Raw genomic sequence first — 13291 nt, 5'->3', positions numbered from 1 at the left:
CTGGGTTGCGCGCCCTGGTGCGCACCAAGGAGCGCTCCGAAGTGTGCTCCAAGGTGCGGCGTGCACGAAGTCGGAGCCCGGTTTGCCCCGGGTGCGCACCTCGCGTGCACCTTGGCGCGGTGGGCACCATGGCGTGCACGAAGTCAGAGCCCGGTTTGCCCCGGGTGCGCACCCCGCGTGCACCTTCGCCGGGGTGGGCACCTCGGCTGGGTTGCGCGCCCTGGTGCGCACCAAGGAGCGCTCCGAAGTGTGCTCCAAGGTGCGGCGTGCACGAAGTCGGAGCCCGGTTTGCCCCGGGTGCGCACCTCGCGTGCACCTTCGCCGCGGTGGGCACCTTGGCTGGGTTGGGCACCATTGAGCGCTCCGAAGTGTGCTCCAAGGTGCGCACCATGGCCCTCCAAGGTGCGCAGCATGGCGTGCACGAAGTCGGAGCCCGGTTTGCCCCGGGTGCGCACCTCGCGTGCACCTTCGCCAGGGTGGGCACCTCGGTGCGCACACCTTCTCAATGTTTTCTTGCCTTTTCTGGAAATTGGTGAAGGCAGCGCATCAAAGGTGCGCACCTCGGTGTGCTCCGAGGTGCGAACCCGAGAGCGCTCCGAGGTGCCCACGAAGTCGAAAGTCGGGTTAATTGCATTGTTTTCCCCGGGTGCGCTCCGAGGTGCGCAACATCGGTGCGCACCAAGGAGGGCTCCGAAGTGTGCTCCAAGGTGCGCACGATTCGGAGCTCGGTTTGCCCGGGGTGCGCACACCTTGGCTGGGTTGCGCACCCTTTGTGCGCTCCAAGGTGCGCACGAAGTCGGAGCTCGGTTTGCCCCGGGTGCGCACCTTCGCCAGGGTGCGCACCTTGATGCGCACGCCTTGGCTGGGCTGCGCACCTTGGTGGGCGCCATGGTGCGCACCTTTCGTGCGCTCCAAGGTGCGCACGAAGTCGGAGCTCGGTTTGCCCCGGGTGCGCACCTTGGTGGGCGCCATGGTGCACTCCGAGGTGCCCAAGATTGGTGCGCACCAAGGAGCGCTCCGAAGTGCGCTCCAAGGTGCGCAGGTGCGCGCGAAGTCGAAAGTTGGGTTAATTGTCCGGTTTGCCTCGGGTGCGCACCTTGCGTGCACCTTCGCCAGGGTGGGCGCCTTGGTGCGCACACCTTGGCTGGGCTGCGCACCCGGGCGCGCACACCTTGGCACCCGCGTTTCCTTCATTTTAAATTTTTTTTTTTTACAATCTCTCAAGTGGGAAATTCTATAATCTCAACTTTTTTTGCCTTTTCAGGAAACTTTTGAATGGAGCGCATCATTGGTGCGCTCCGAAGTGTGCTCCAAGGTGCGCACCTCTGGTGTGCTCCAAAGCTCTCTCTAGCTGCGTGCACCTGCCCCGGCCGCGCACCCGGCCCCGCCCAGCTTCGCTCACCTGTCCCGGGCGTCTGGTGCGGAACCTTAGAGTAAGAAACATCACCGTGCACCTTGGCCAACGTGCGCGACTCGACCGAGCGCGCACTGGCCGAGGTGCACACCGATTTCACCTGGGTGCGCGCGCAGCACCTCGGGCGCACCGGGGTGCGCGCACAACGCCCGGGTTGCACCGTGGCCTGTGTGCTCGGGGCGCCTCGGGTGCGCGCTCGGTGTCGCCCCCGCGCGCGCGGTAGTGCGGGCAGCGCACCCCGGCCCGGCCCGGCCCCGACGAGAACGCAAACGGGCAAAAGGTTTATTCAAATAGCATTGCGACGCCCGGCGAAAAACTAAAAAAGGGTGCAACACCGGGACTTCCCGGGAGGTCACCCATCCCAGTACTACTCCGGCCCAAGCGCGCTTAACTGCGGAGTTCTGATGGGATCCGGTGCACTAACGCTGGTATGATCGCACCCGTTATGAGCTTGTCGCAGTGTGTACTTAGCAAACCGCGACCCACGTGCGAATCCACCCCGGCCACCCACCCCCGTCGAGGTGCACACCCTCCCTCGCGAAGTGCGCCCCGTTCGCCAAGTGTGAGCCCTGCCCGGGTGCGCGCACCTTGCTAGGGCGTCGGGTGTGCACCCGGCCCGGCCTACGTGCGTGCACCTGGACGGGGCGTCGTGTGCGTGCAGTGTCCCGTCTGCAACGCGGTGCCCACACACCACCTCGGGCGCAACGACCTGCGCTCACATGTGGGCCGAGTGCACCTTGGTGCATGTTCGGGGCGCCTCGGGTGCACGCTCGATCTTGCCCCGGTGCACCAAGGCGCTCGGTTTGCCCCGGGTGCGCACTTGGTGCAAGGTGGGCACCCAAAATAGGGATCAAGCACCAAAACACAAGTTTCGGGATGCAAAATGGGACCCAAGGACCACAAATGCGTTCCAAGACCCATGATGGGTCCACGAGAACAAAAATGTGTTCCGAGACTTAATAAACAAATATTGGGTTTTAGGAGAAGAAACATGCTCTGATGCCCAAAACGAGAATCGACCCCGAAAAGGCCACAGGCCAAAAGTGGGATGCGAGACAAAAAAAAATGGGACCCGAGGACCAAAATTGGGTTCCCAGGTCGAAGACAGGGCAACCGGACAAGAAACGACCTCTAAGGCTCGAAATGAGTCCCGACGACTAAAACTTGACAAGAAGCACCCATCAGGCACCCAACTCGACACCCATGGGATGCCGACCCACCCGGGCTTCCACCTAGCACACCTTGGCACCCACCCACCCTCGCACCCAACCTCGCACCCAACTTAGCACCTTTGAACCCACATTGGCACTCACCCTGACCCTGGCACCTTGGAACCCACATTGGCACTCACCTTGACCCTGGCACCCACCTTTGCACTCACCTTGGGACCCACCCTGGCTCCCACCTCGGCACCCACCCAGACACCCACCTTGGTTCCTTGGCACCCACCTTGGATCCTTGGCACCCACCCCGACACCCACCTTGGCACGCAACTTGGCTACTTGCCACCCACCTTGGCTCCTTGACGCCCACCCCGACAACCACCCCGTGACCTACCCTGGCTAGGGTTGGTGCACACCCACCCTGGTGCCCACCTTGGCACCCACCCCATGACCCACCTTGGCACGCACCTTAGTACCCACCCCGTTACCCACCCTAGGACCCACCCCGTGACCCACCTTGGCCAGGGTGGGTGCCTTGGTGCGCACAACTTGCCTGGGCTGCACACCAGGGCGGGCTCAAGATGGCACCCGCGTTCCGTTTTTTTCACTATCTTTCAAAACGGAAATTTTAAAATCTCGTTTTTTTTTTTTTTTTGCCTTTTCTGGAAATTAGTGAAGGCAGCGCATCAAAGGTGCGCAATGCTGGTGCGAACCCGGGAGCGCTCCGATGTGTGCTCCAAGGTGCGGCGTGCACGAAGTCCGAGCCCGGCTTGCCCCGGGTGCGCACCTCGCGTGCACCTTCGCCGGGGTGAGCACCTTGGCTGGGTTGCGCGCCCTGGTGCGCACCAAGGAGCGCTCTGAAGTGTGCTCCAAGGTGCGGCGTGCACGAAGTCGGAGCTCGGTTTGCCCCGGGTGTGCACCTCGGGTGCGCACCTCGCGTGCACCTTCGCTGCGGTGGGCACCTTGGCTGGGTTGCGCGCCTTGGTGGGCACCATGCAGTGCACGAAGTCGGAGCCCGGTTTGCCCCGGGCGCGCACCTCCGCCAGGGTGGGCACCTTGGTGCGCACAACTTGCCTGGGCTGCGCACCAGGAAGGGCTCAAGATGGCACCCGCGTTCCGTTTTTTTCACTATCTTTCAGAACGGAAATTTTAAAATATCGTTTTTTTTTGCCTTTTCTGGAAATTAGTGAAGGCAGCGCATCAAAGGTGCGCAACGCTGGTGCGAACCTGGGAGCGCTCCGATGTGTGCTCCAAGGTGCGGCGTGCACGAAGTCGGAGCCCGGTTTGCCCCGGGTGCGCCCTGGTGGGCACCATGGTGCGCACCAAGGAGCGCTCCGAAGTGTGCTCCAAGGTGCGGCCTGCACGAAGTCGGAGCCCGGTTTGCCCCGGGCGTGCACCGCGGGTGGGCACCTTGGTGCGCATGCCTTGCCTGGGCTGCGCACCAGGGCGGGCTCAAGATGGCACCCGCGTTCCGTTTTTTTCACTATCTTTCAAAACGGAAATTTTAAAATCTCATTTTTTTTTGCCTTTTCTGGAAATTAGTGAAGGCAGCGCATCAAAGGTGCGCACCTCGCTGCCCACCACGGTGCGCAACGCCGGTGGGCACCCGGGAGTGCTTCGAAGTGTGCTCCAAGGTGCTGCGTGCACGTTGTCGGAGCCCGGTTTGCCCCGGGTGCGCACCTCGCGTGCACCTTCGTCGGGGTGGGCACCTTGGCTGGGTTTGCCCCGGCTGCGCTCCGAAGCGGGGTTATTGGAGCGCCGCCTCTTTTTTTGTCGGAGCGTTTGGTGGGGTTTCTCGCATTGGCTCTTCCCAGGCCCGGTTGCCACCCTGGCGCGCACGAAGTCGGAAGTAGGGTTAATTGCCCGGGTGCGCACCTTTGCCAGGGTGGGCACCTTACCTGGGCTGTGCACCCGGGCGGGCTCAAGATGGCACCCGCGTTCCGTTTTTTTCACTATCTTTCAAAACGGAAATTTTAAAATCTCCTCTTTTTTTTGCCTTTTCTGGAAATTAGTGAAGGCAGCGCATCAAAGGTGCGCACCTCGCTGCCCACCTTGGTGTGCTCTGAGGTGCGCACCCGGGAGCGCTACGAAGTGTGCTCCAAGGTGCGGCGTGCACGTTGTCGGAGCCCGGTTTGCCCCGGGTGCGCACCTCGCCTGCACCTTGGCCGGGGTGGGCACCCTGGCTGGGTTTGCCCAGGGTGCGCTCCGAAGCGGGGTTACTGGAGCGCCCCCTCTTTTTTTCTCAGAGCGTTTGGTGGGGTTTCTCGCATTGGCTCTTCCCAGGCCCGGTTGTTGGGTGCGCTCCCACCCTGGCGCGCGCGAAGTTGGAAGTTGGGTTAATTGCCCGGGCGCGCACCTTCGCCAGGGTGGGCACCTTGGTGCGCACACCTTGGCTGGGCTGCGCACCAGGGCGGGCTCAAGATGGCACCAGCATTCCCTTTTTCTCACTATCTTTCAAAACGGAAATTTTAAAATCTCGTTTTCTTTTGCCTTTTATGGAAATTAGTGAAGGCATCGCATCAAAGGTGCGCACCTCGCTGCCCACCTTGGTGTGCTCCGAGGTGCCCACCACGGTGCGCTCCGAGGTGCCCACCACGGTGCGCAACGCCGGTGCGAACCCGGGAGCGCCCCGATGTGTGCTCCAAGGTGCGGCGTGCACGAAGCCGGACCCCGGTTTGCCCCGGGTGCGCACCTCGCGTGCACCTTGGTGCGCACACCTTGGCTGGGTTGCGCGGCCTGGTGGGCACCATGGTGCGCACCAAGGAGCGCTCCGAAGTGTGCTCCAAGGTGCGGCGTGCACGAAGTCCTAGCCCGGTTTGCCCCGGGTGCGCACCTTCGCCGCGGTGGGCACCATGGCGTGCACGAAGTCGGAGCCCGGTTTGCCCCGGGTGCGCACCTCGCGTGCACCTTCGCCGGGGTGGGCACCTCGGCTGGGTTGCGCGCCCTGGTGCGCACCAAGGAGCGCTCCGAAGTGTGCTCCAAGGTGCGGCGTGCACGAAGTCGGAGCCCGGTTTGCCCCGGGTGCGCACCTTCGCCGCGGTGGGCACCCTGGTGCGCACCATGGCGTGCACGAAGTCGGAGCCCGGTTTGCCCCGGGTGCGCACCTCGCGTGCACCTTCGGCGGGGTTGCGCGCCCTGGTGCGCACCAAGGAGCGCTCCGAAGTGTGCTCCAAGGTGCGGCGTGCACGAAGTCGGAGCCCGGTTTGCCCCGGGTGCGCACCTCGCGTGCACCTTCGGCGGGGTTGCGCGCCCTGGTGGGCACCATGGTGCGCACCAAGGAGCGCTCCGAAGTGTGCTCCAAGGTGCGGCGTGCACGAAGTCGGAGCCCGGTTTGCCCCGGGTGCGCACCTCGCGTGCACCTTCGCCGCGGTGGGCACCATGGCGTGCACGAAGTCGGAGCCCGGTTTGCCCCGGGTGCGCACCTCGCGTGCACCTTCGCCGGGGTGGGCACCTCGGCTGGGTTGCGCACCCTGGTGCGCACCAAGGAGCGCTCCGAAGTGTGCTCCAAGGTGCGGCGTGCACGAAGTCGGAGCCCGGTTTGCCCCGGGTGCGCACCTCGCGTGCACCTTCGCCGCGGTGGGCACCATGGCGTGCACGAAGTCGGAGCCCGGTTTGCCTCGGGTGCGCACCCCGCGTGCACCTTCGCCGGGGTGGGCACCTCGGCTGGGTTGCGCGCCCTGGTGCGCACCAAGGAGCGCTCCGAAGTGTGCTCCAAGGTGCGGCGTGCACGAAGTCGGAGCCCGGTTTGCCCCGGGTGCGCACCTCGCGTGCACCTTCGCCGCGGTGGGCACCTTGGCTGGGTTGGGCACCATTGAGCGCTCCGAAGTGTGCTCCAAGGTGCGCACCATGGCCCTCCAAGGTGCGCAGCATGGCGTGCACGAAGTCGGAGCCCGGTTTGCCCCGGGTGCGCACCTCGCGTGCACCTTCGCCAGGGTGGGCACCTCGGTGCGCACACCTTCTCAATGTTTTCTTGCCTTTTCTGGAAATTGGTGAAGGCAGCGCATCAAAGGTGCGCACCTCGGTGTGCTCCGAGGTGCGAACCCGAGAGCGCTCCGAGGTGCCCACGAAGTCGAAAGTCGGGTTAATTGCATTGTTTTCCCCGGGTGCGCTCCGAGGTGCGCAACATCGGTGCGCACCAAGGAGGGCTCCGAAGTGTGCTCCAAGGTGCGCACGATTCGGAGCTCGGTTTGCCCGGGGTGCGCACACCTTGGCTGGGTTGCGCACCCTTTGTGCGCTCCAAGGTGCGCACGAAGTCGGAGCTCGGTTTGCCCCGGGTGCGCACCTTCGCCAGGGTGCGCACCTTGATGCGCACGCCTTGGCTGGGCTGCGCACCTTGGTGGGCGCCATGGTGCGCACCTTTCGTGCGCTCCAAGGTGCGCACGAAGTCGGAGCTCGGTTTGCCCCGGGTGCGCACCTTGGTGGGCGCCATGGTGCACTCCGAGGTGCCCAAGATTGGTGCGCAACAAGGAGCGCTCCGAAGTGCGCTCCAAGGTGCGCAGGTGCGCGCGAAGTCGAAAGTTGGGTTAATTGTCCGGTTTGCCTCGGGTGCGCACCTTGCGTGCACCTTCGCCAGGGTGGGCGCCTTGGTGCGCACACCTTGGCTGGGCTGCGCACCCGGGCGCGCACACCTTGGCACCCGCGTTTCCTTCATTTTAAATTTTTTTTTTTTACAATCTCTCAAGTGGGAAATTCTATAATCTCAACTTTTTTTGCCTTTTCAGGAAACTTTTGAATGGAGCGCATCATTGGTGCGCTCCGAAGTGTGCTCCAAGGTGCGCACCTCTGGTGTGCTCCAAAGCTCTCTCCAGCTGCGTGCACCTGCCCCGGCCGCGCACCCGGCCCTGCCCAGCTTCGCTCACCTGTCCCGGGCGTCTGGTGCGGAACCTTAGAGTAAGAAACATCACCGTGCACCTTGGCCAACGTGCGCGACTCGACCGAGCGCGCACTGGCCGAGGTGCACACCGATTTCACCTGGGTGCGCGCGCAGCACCTCGGGCGCACCGGGGTGCGCGCACAACGCCCGGGTTGCACCGTGGCCTGTGTGCTCGGGGCGCCTCGGGTGCGCGCTCGGTGTCGCCCCCGCGCGCGCGGTAGTGCGGGCAGCGCACCCCGGCCCGGCCCGGCCCCGACGAGAACGCAAACGGGCAAAAGGTTTATTCAAATAGCATTGCGACGCCCGGCGAAAAACTAAAAAAGGGTGCAACACCGGGACTTCCCGGGAGGTCACCCATCCCAGTACTACTCCGGCCCAAGCGCGCTTAACTGCGGAGTTCTGATGGGATCCGGTGCACTAACGCTGGTATGATCGCACCCGTTATGAGCTTGTCGCAGTGTGTACTTAGCAAACCGCGACCCACGTGCGAATCCACCCCGGCCACCCACCCCCGTCGAGGTGCACACCCTCCCTCGCGAAGTGCGCCCCGTTCGCCAAGTGTGAGCCCTGCCCGGGTGCGCGCACCTTGCTAGGGCGTCGGGTGTGCACCCGGCCCGGCCTACGTGCGTGCACCTGGACGGGGCGTCGTGTGCGTGCAGTGTCCCGTCTGCAACGCGGTGCCCACACACCACCTCGGGCGCAACGACCTGCGCTCACATGTGGGCCGAGTGCACCTTGGTGCATGTTCGGGGCGCCTCGGGTGCACGCTCGATCTTGCCCCGGTGCACCAAGGCGCTCGGTTTGCCCCGGGTGCGCACTTGGTGCAAGGTGGGCACCCAAAATAGGGATCAAGCACCAAAACACAAGTTTCGGGATGCAAAATGGGACCCAAGGACCACAAATGCGTTCCAAGACCCATGATGGGTCCACGAGAACAAAAATGTGTTCCGAGACTTAATAAACAAATATTGGGTTTTAGGAGAAGAAACATGCTCTGATGCCCAAAACGAGAATCGACCCCGAAAAGGCCACAGGCCAAAAGTGGGATGCGAGACAAAAAAAAATGGGACCCGAGGACCAAAATTGGGTTCCCAGGTCGAAGACAGGGCAACCGGACAAGAAACGACCTCTAAGGCTCGAAATGAGTCCCGACGACTAAAACTTGACAAGAAGCACCCATCAGGCACCCAACTCGACACCCATGGGATGCCGACCCACCCGGGCTTCCACCTAGCACACCTTGGCACCCACCCACCCTCGCACCCAACCTCGCACCCAACTTAGCACCTTTGAACCCACATTGGCACTCACCCTGACCCTGGCACCTTGGAACCCACATTGGCACTCACCTTGACCCTGGCACCCACCTTTGCACTCACCTTGGGACCCACCCTGGCTCCCACCTCGGCACCCACCCAGACACCCACCTTGGTTCCTTGGCACCCACCTTGGATCCTTGGCACCCACCCCGACACCCACCTTGGCACGCAACTTGGCTACTTGCCACCCACCTTGGCTCCTTGACGCCCACCCCGACAACCACCCCGTGACCTACCCTGGCTAGGGTTGGTGCACACCCACCCTGGTGCCCACCTTGGCACCCACCCCATGACCCACCTTGGCACGCACCTTAGTACCCACCCCGTTACCCACCCTAGGACCCACCCCGTGACCCACCTTGGCCAGGGTGGGTGCACCCACCCTGGTGCCCACCTTGGCACCCACCCATCCTAGCACCCAGCCTGTGACCGGGCTTGGAACCCAACCTTGCACCCGTCTTGGCCAGTGTGGGTGCGCACCCATCCTGGCACCCACGTTGTGACACACCCTTTAACCCACGCACCCTAGCAGCCACGTTGGCACCCACCTTGGAACACAACCTAGCAACTTGGCACCCACCCCGTGACCCACCTTGGCATCCACCATAGCAGTCGCCCACTTGGCACCCACCTTGGAACCCAAGTTGGCACCCACCTCGGCACCCACCTTGACACTTGTGGACCCACCTTGCCACTCACCCTAGCATCGACCCATCCTAGCACCCACCCTGGCACCTTTGCACCCTAGCACTCACCCATCCTAGCACCTAACCTGTGACCCACCTTGACACTCACCCTCGCACCCACCTTGGAACCCAACCTAGCACCCACCCACCCTGACACCAACCCTAGCACCTACCCACCCTTGCACCCACCCTGTGACCCATCTTGGCACCCACCCATCCTACCACTCAACCTATCACCCACCTTCTCACCCACCTTGGCATCCACCTTAGCACCCACCCACACTGGCACCTTGGCACCCACCTCGGGCAAGGTGGGTGCACACCCACCCTGACACCCAATTTAGAACCAACCGAGCATGTTACCCACCTTGGCACCCACATTGCAGCCCACCCTAGTACCCACCCTATGACCCACATTGGCATCCACACCCTAGCACCCAGGCACCTCGACACCCGCCTTGACACGCACCCTAGCACTAAACCTGTGACCCACCTTGGAACTCACCCTAGAACCCACCCACCCTGTGAACCACCTTGGCATCCACCTTAGCACCCACCCACCTTGGCACCCACTCTAGCACTCACCCATCCTAACACCCAACTTGTTACCCACCTTGGCACCCGCCCTCGCGTCCACCTTGAAACCCACCCTAGCACCCACCCACGCAGGAGCCCACCTTGGCACCCAACCTAACACCCACGCATCCTGGCACCCAACTTGTGACCCACCTTGGAACCCACCCTAGTACCCACCTTTGAACCCACTATATCACCAACCCACCTTGGCACCCACCCTATGACCCTCTTTGGAATCCACCCTAGCACGCACCCACCCTGGCACCCACCATGGAGCGCACCCTAGCACCCACCCACCTCGGCACGCACCTCAACACCCACCTTGGTGTGCGCACTGCGCCAACCTCTCAAAGACCCTATGTGGTGCGCTCCAAAGTGTACACCTTTGGTGCGCTCCAAGGTGCGCACCTTTGGTGCACACCGAGGTGCACACCAAAGTGTGCACCGAGGTGAGCACCAAAGTGCACTCCAAGGTGCACACCAAGGCGTGCACCTTTGGTGCGGTCAATGCAAACGAATTCGGAAGTTGGGGTCGATGTCCTAATCGCTGCTGCAGACTACACGTATGAGAATCGGACAAATAGCTTTATATAGGGGAGGTGTTGCGTTTGATGGGTCGACTCCCCTGGTTGTGTGCACTGCACCAACTTCAAAGACCCTGTCTTGTTTAAGAAGTCAAAAGTTGGGGTGGATGTCCTAATCATTGCTGCAGTCTACGCATGTATGAGAATCAGACAAATAGCTTATATAGGGGAGGTGTTGCATTCGGTGGGTTGACTCCCCTGGTTGTGCGCACTGCGCCAACCTCAAAGACCCCGCATAGCAGAAGAAGTCGGAAGTCGGATTTTGGTGAGCACCAAGGCGTGCACCTTTGGTGCGGTCAACGCAGACGAATTCAGAAGTTGGGGTGGATGTCCTAATCGTTGTTGCAGGCTACACATGTATGAGAATCAGACAAATAGCTTATATAGGGGAGGTGTTGGGTTTGATGGGTCAACTCCCTTGGTTGTGCGCATTACGCCAACCTCAAAGACCTTGTTTTCGTTAAGAAGTCAAAAGTTGGGGTCAATGTCCTAATGGCTCCTGTAGGCTACACATGTATGAGAATCGGACAAATAGCTTATATAGGGGAGGTGTTGGGTTTGATGGGTCGACTCCCCTGGTTGTGCGCATTACGTCAACCTCAAAGACCTTGTTTTCGTTAAGAAGTCAAAAGTTGGGGTCGATGTCCTAATTGCTCCTGTAGACTACACATGTATGAGAATCAGACAAATAGCTTATATAGGGGAGGTGTTGGGTTTGATGGGTTGACTCCCCTAGTTGTTCGCATTACACCAACCTCAAAGACCTTGTTTTCGTTTAGAAGCCGAAAGTTGGGGTCGATGTCCTAATTGCTCCTGCAGGCTACGCATGTATGAGAATCAGACAAATAGCTTATATAGGGGAGGTGTTGGGTTTGATGGGTCGACTCCCCTGGTTGTGCGCATTGCGCCAACCTCAAAGACCCTGCATTGCGGATGAAGTCGAAAGTCAGAGTTTGGTGTGCTACAAGGTGTGGTCGAAGGTGCTCACCTAGGTGTGCACCTTTGGAGCGCAGGAAAAGTGCCCTCCAAAAGTGCGCACCTTTGGAGTGCACAAAAGTGCCCTCCAAAAGTGCGCACCTTTGGAGCGCACAAAAGTGCCCTCCAAAAAGTGCCCTCCAAAAGTGCGCACCTTTGGAGCGCACAAAAGTGCCCTCCAAAAAGTGCCCTCCAAAAGTGCGCACCTTTGGAGTGCAGAAAAGTGCCCTCCAAAAAGTGCCCTCCAAAAGTGTGCACCTTTGGAGTGCACAAAAGTGCCCTCCAAAAGTGCGCACCTTTGGAGCGCAGAAAAGTGCCCTCCAAAAAGTGCCCTCCAAAAGTGCGCACCTTTGGAGCGCAGAAAAGTGCCCTCCAAAAAGTGCCCTCCAAAAGTGCGCACCTTTGGAGCGCAGAAAAGTGCCCTCCAAAAAGTGCCCTCCAAAAGTGCGCACCTTTGGAGCGCACAAAAGTGCCCTCCAAAAAGTGCCCTCCAAAAGTGCGCACCTTTGGAGCGCACAAAAGTGCCCTCCAAAAGTGCGCACCTTTGGAGCGCACAAAAGTGCCCTCCAAAAGTGCGCACTTTTGGTGCGCACCAAGGCGCTGGTTCGGTCGTTGCAGACGAGTTCGGAAGTTGGGGTCGATGTCCTGAGCGGAGGTGCAAACTACACAGGTGTCGGAATCGGACAAATAGCTTATATAGGGGAGGTGTATGCTTCGATGGGTCGACTCCCCAGGTTGAGCGCACCGCGCCAACCTCAAAGACCCTACGGTATGGATGAAGTCGGAAGTTGGGTCCGATGACCGATTCGATTAGTAGGTATGCTCATGAGGTCGGAATTTGGGTCCGATGACCTGCCATGTGCAGGAAGGCGAATGTTGGCACTGTGCGTTGCAAGGTGCACACCAAGGTGCTGGTGCGGTCTTTTTAGTCGAGTTCGGAAGTTGGGGTCGATGTCCTGATCGGAGGTGCAAGCTACACAGGTGTGGGAATCGGACAAATAGCTTATATAGGGGAGGTGTATGCTTCGTTGGGTCGACTCCCCGGGTTGAGCGCACCGCGCCAACCTCAAAGACCCTACGGTATGGATGAAGTCGGAAGTTGGGTCCGATGACCGATTCGATATGTAGGCATACTCGCGAGGTCGGAATTTGGGTCCGATGACCTGCCATGTGCAGGAAGGCGAATGTTGGCACTGTGCGTTGCAAGGTGCGCACCAAGGCGCTGGTTCGGTCGTTGCAGGCGAGTTCGGAAGTTGGGGTCGATGTCCTGATCGGAGGTGCAAACTACACAGGTGTGGGAATCGGACAAATAGCTTATATAGGGGAGGTGTATGCTTCGTTGGGTCGACTCCCCGGGTTGAGCGCACCGCGCCAACCTCAAAGACCCTACGGTATGGATGAAGTCGGAAGTTGTGTCCGATGACCGATTCGATATGTAGGCATACTCGCGAGGTCGGAATTTGGGTCCGATGACCTGCCATGTGCAGGAAGGCGAATGTTGGGACTGTGCGTCGCAAGGTGCGCACCAAGGCGCTGGTGCCGTCGTTGCAGTCGAGTTCGGAAGTTGGGGTCGATGTCCTGGTCAGAGGTGCAAACTACACAGGTGTGGGAATCGGACAAATAGCTTATATAGGGGAGGTGTATGCTTCGATGGGTCGACTCCCCGGGTTGAGCGCACCGCGCCAACCTCAAAGACCCTAC

General features: G+C 60.9%; 2 non-coding genes across 2 annotated transcripts; both read right to left on the bottom strand.

Moving 5' to 3' along the window:
* Positions 1 to 1737: 1737 nt before the first annotated feature.
* LOC131864317 (5S ribosomal RNA) lies at positions 1738 to 1856 on the bottom strand. Its single transcript, XR_009363149.1, has one exon. It is a non-coding gene; the product is annotated as a 5S ribosomal RNA (ribosomal RNA).
* A 5915-nt stretch (positions 1857 to 7771) lies between these two features.
* LOC131864316 (5S ribosomal RNA) lies at positions 7772 to 7890 on the bottom strand. The gene has a single exon (XR_009363148.1). It is a non-coding gene; the product is annotated as a 5S ribosomal RNA (ribosomal RNA).
* Between the last annotated feature and the right edge of the window lie 5401 nt (positions 7891 to 13291).

This window comes from Cryptomeria japonica, unplaced genomic scaffold (genome assembly GCF_030272615.1).
Source record: "Cryptomeria japonica unplaced genomic scaffold, Sugi_1.0 HiC_scaffold_83, whole genome shotgun sequence".
Classification (NCBI taxonomy): domain Eukaryota; kingdom Viridiplantae; phylum Streptophyta; class Pinopsida; order Cupressales; family Cupressaceae; genus Cryptomeria; species Cryptomeria japonica.
The sequence above is the reverse complement of the archived record's forward strand: the minus strand, read 5'-3'. Positions and strand labels throughout refer to the sequence as shown.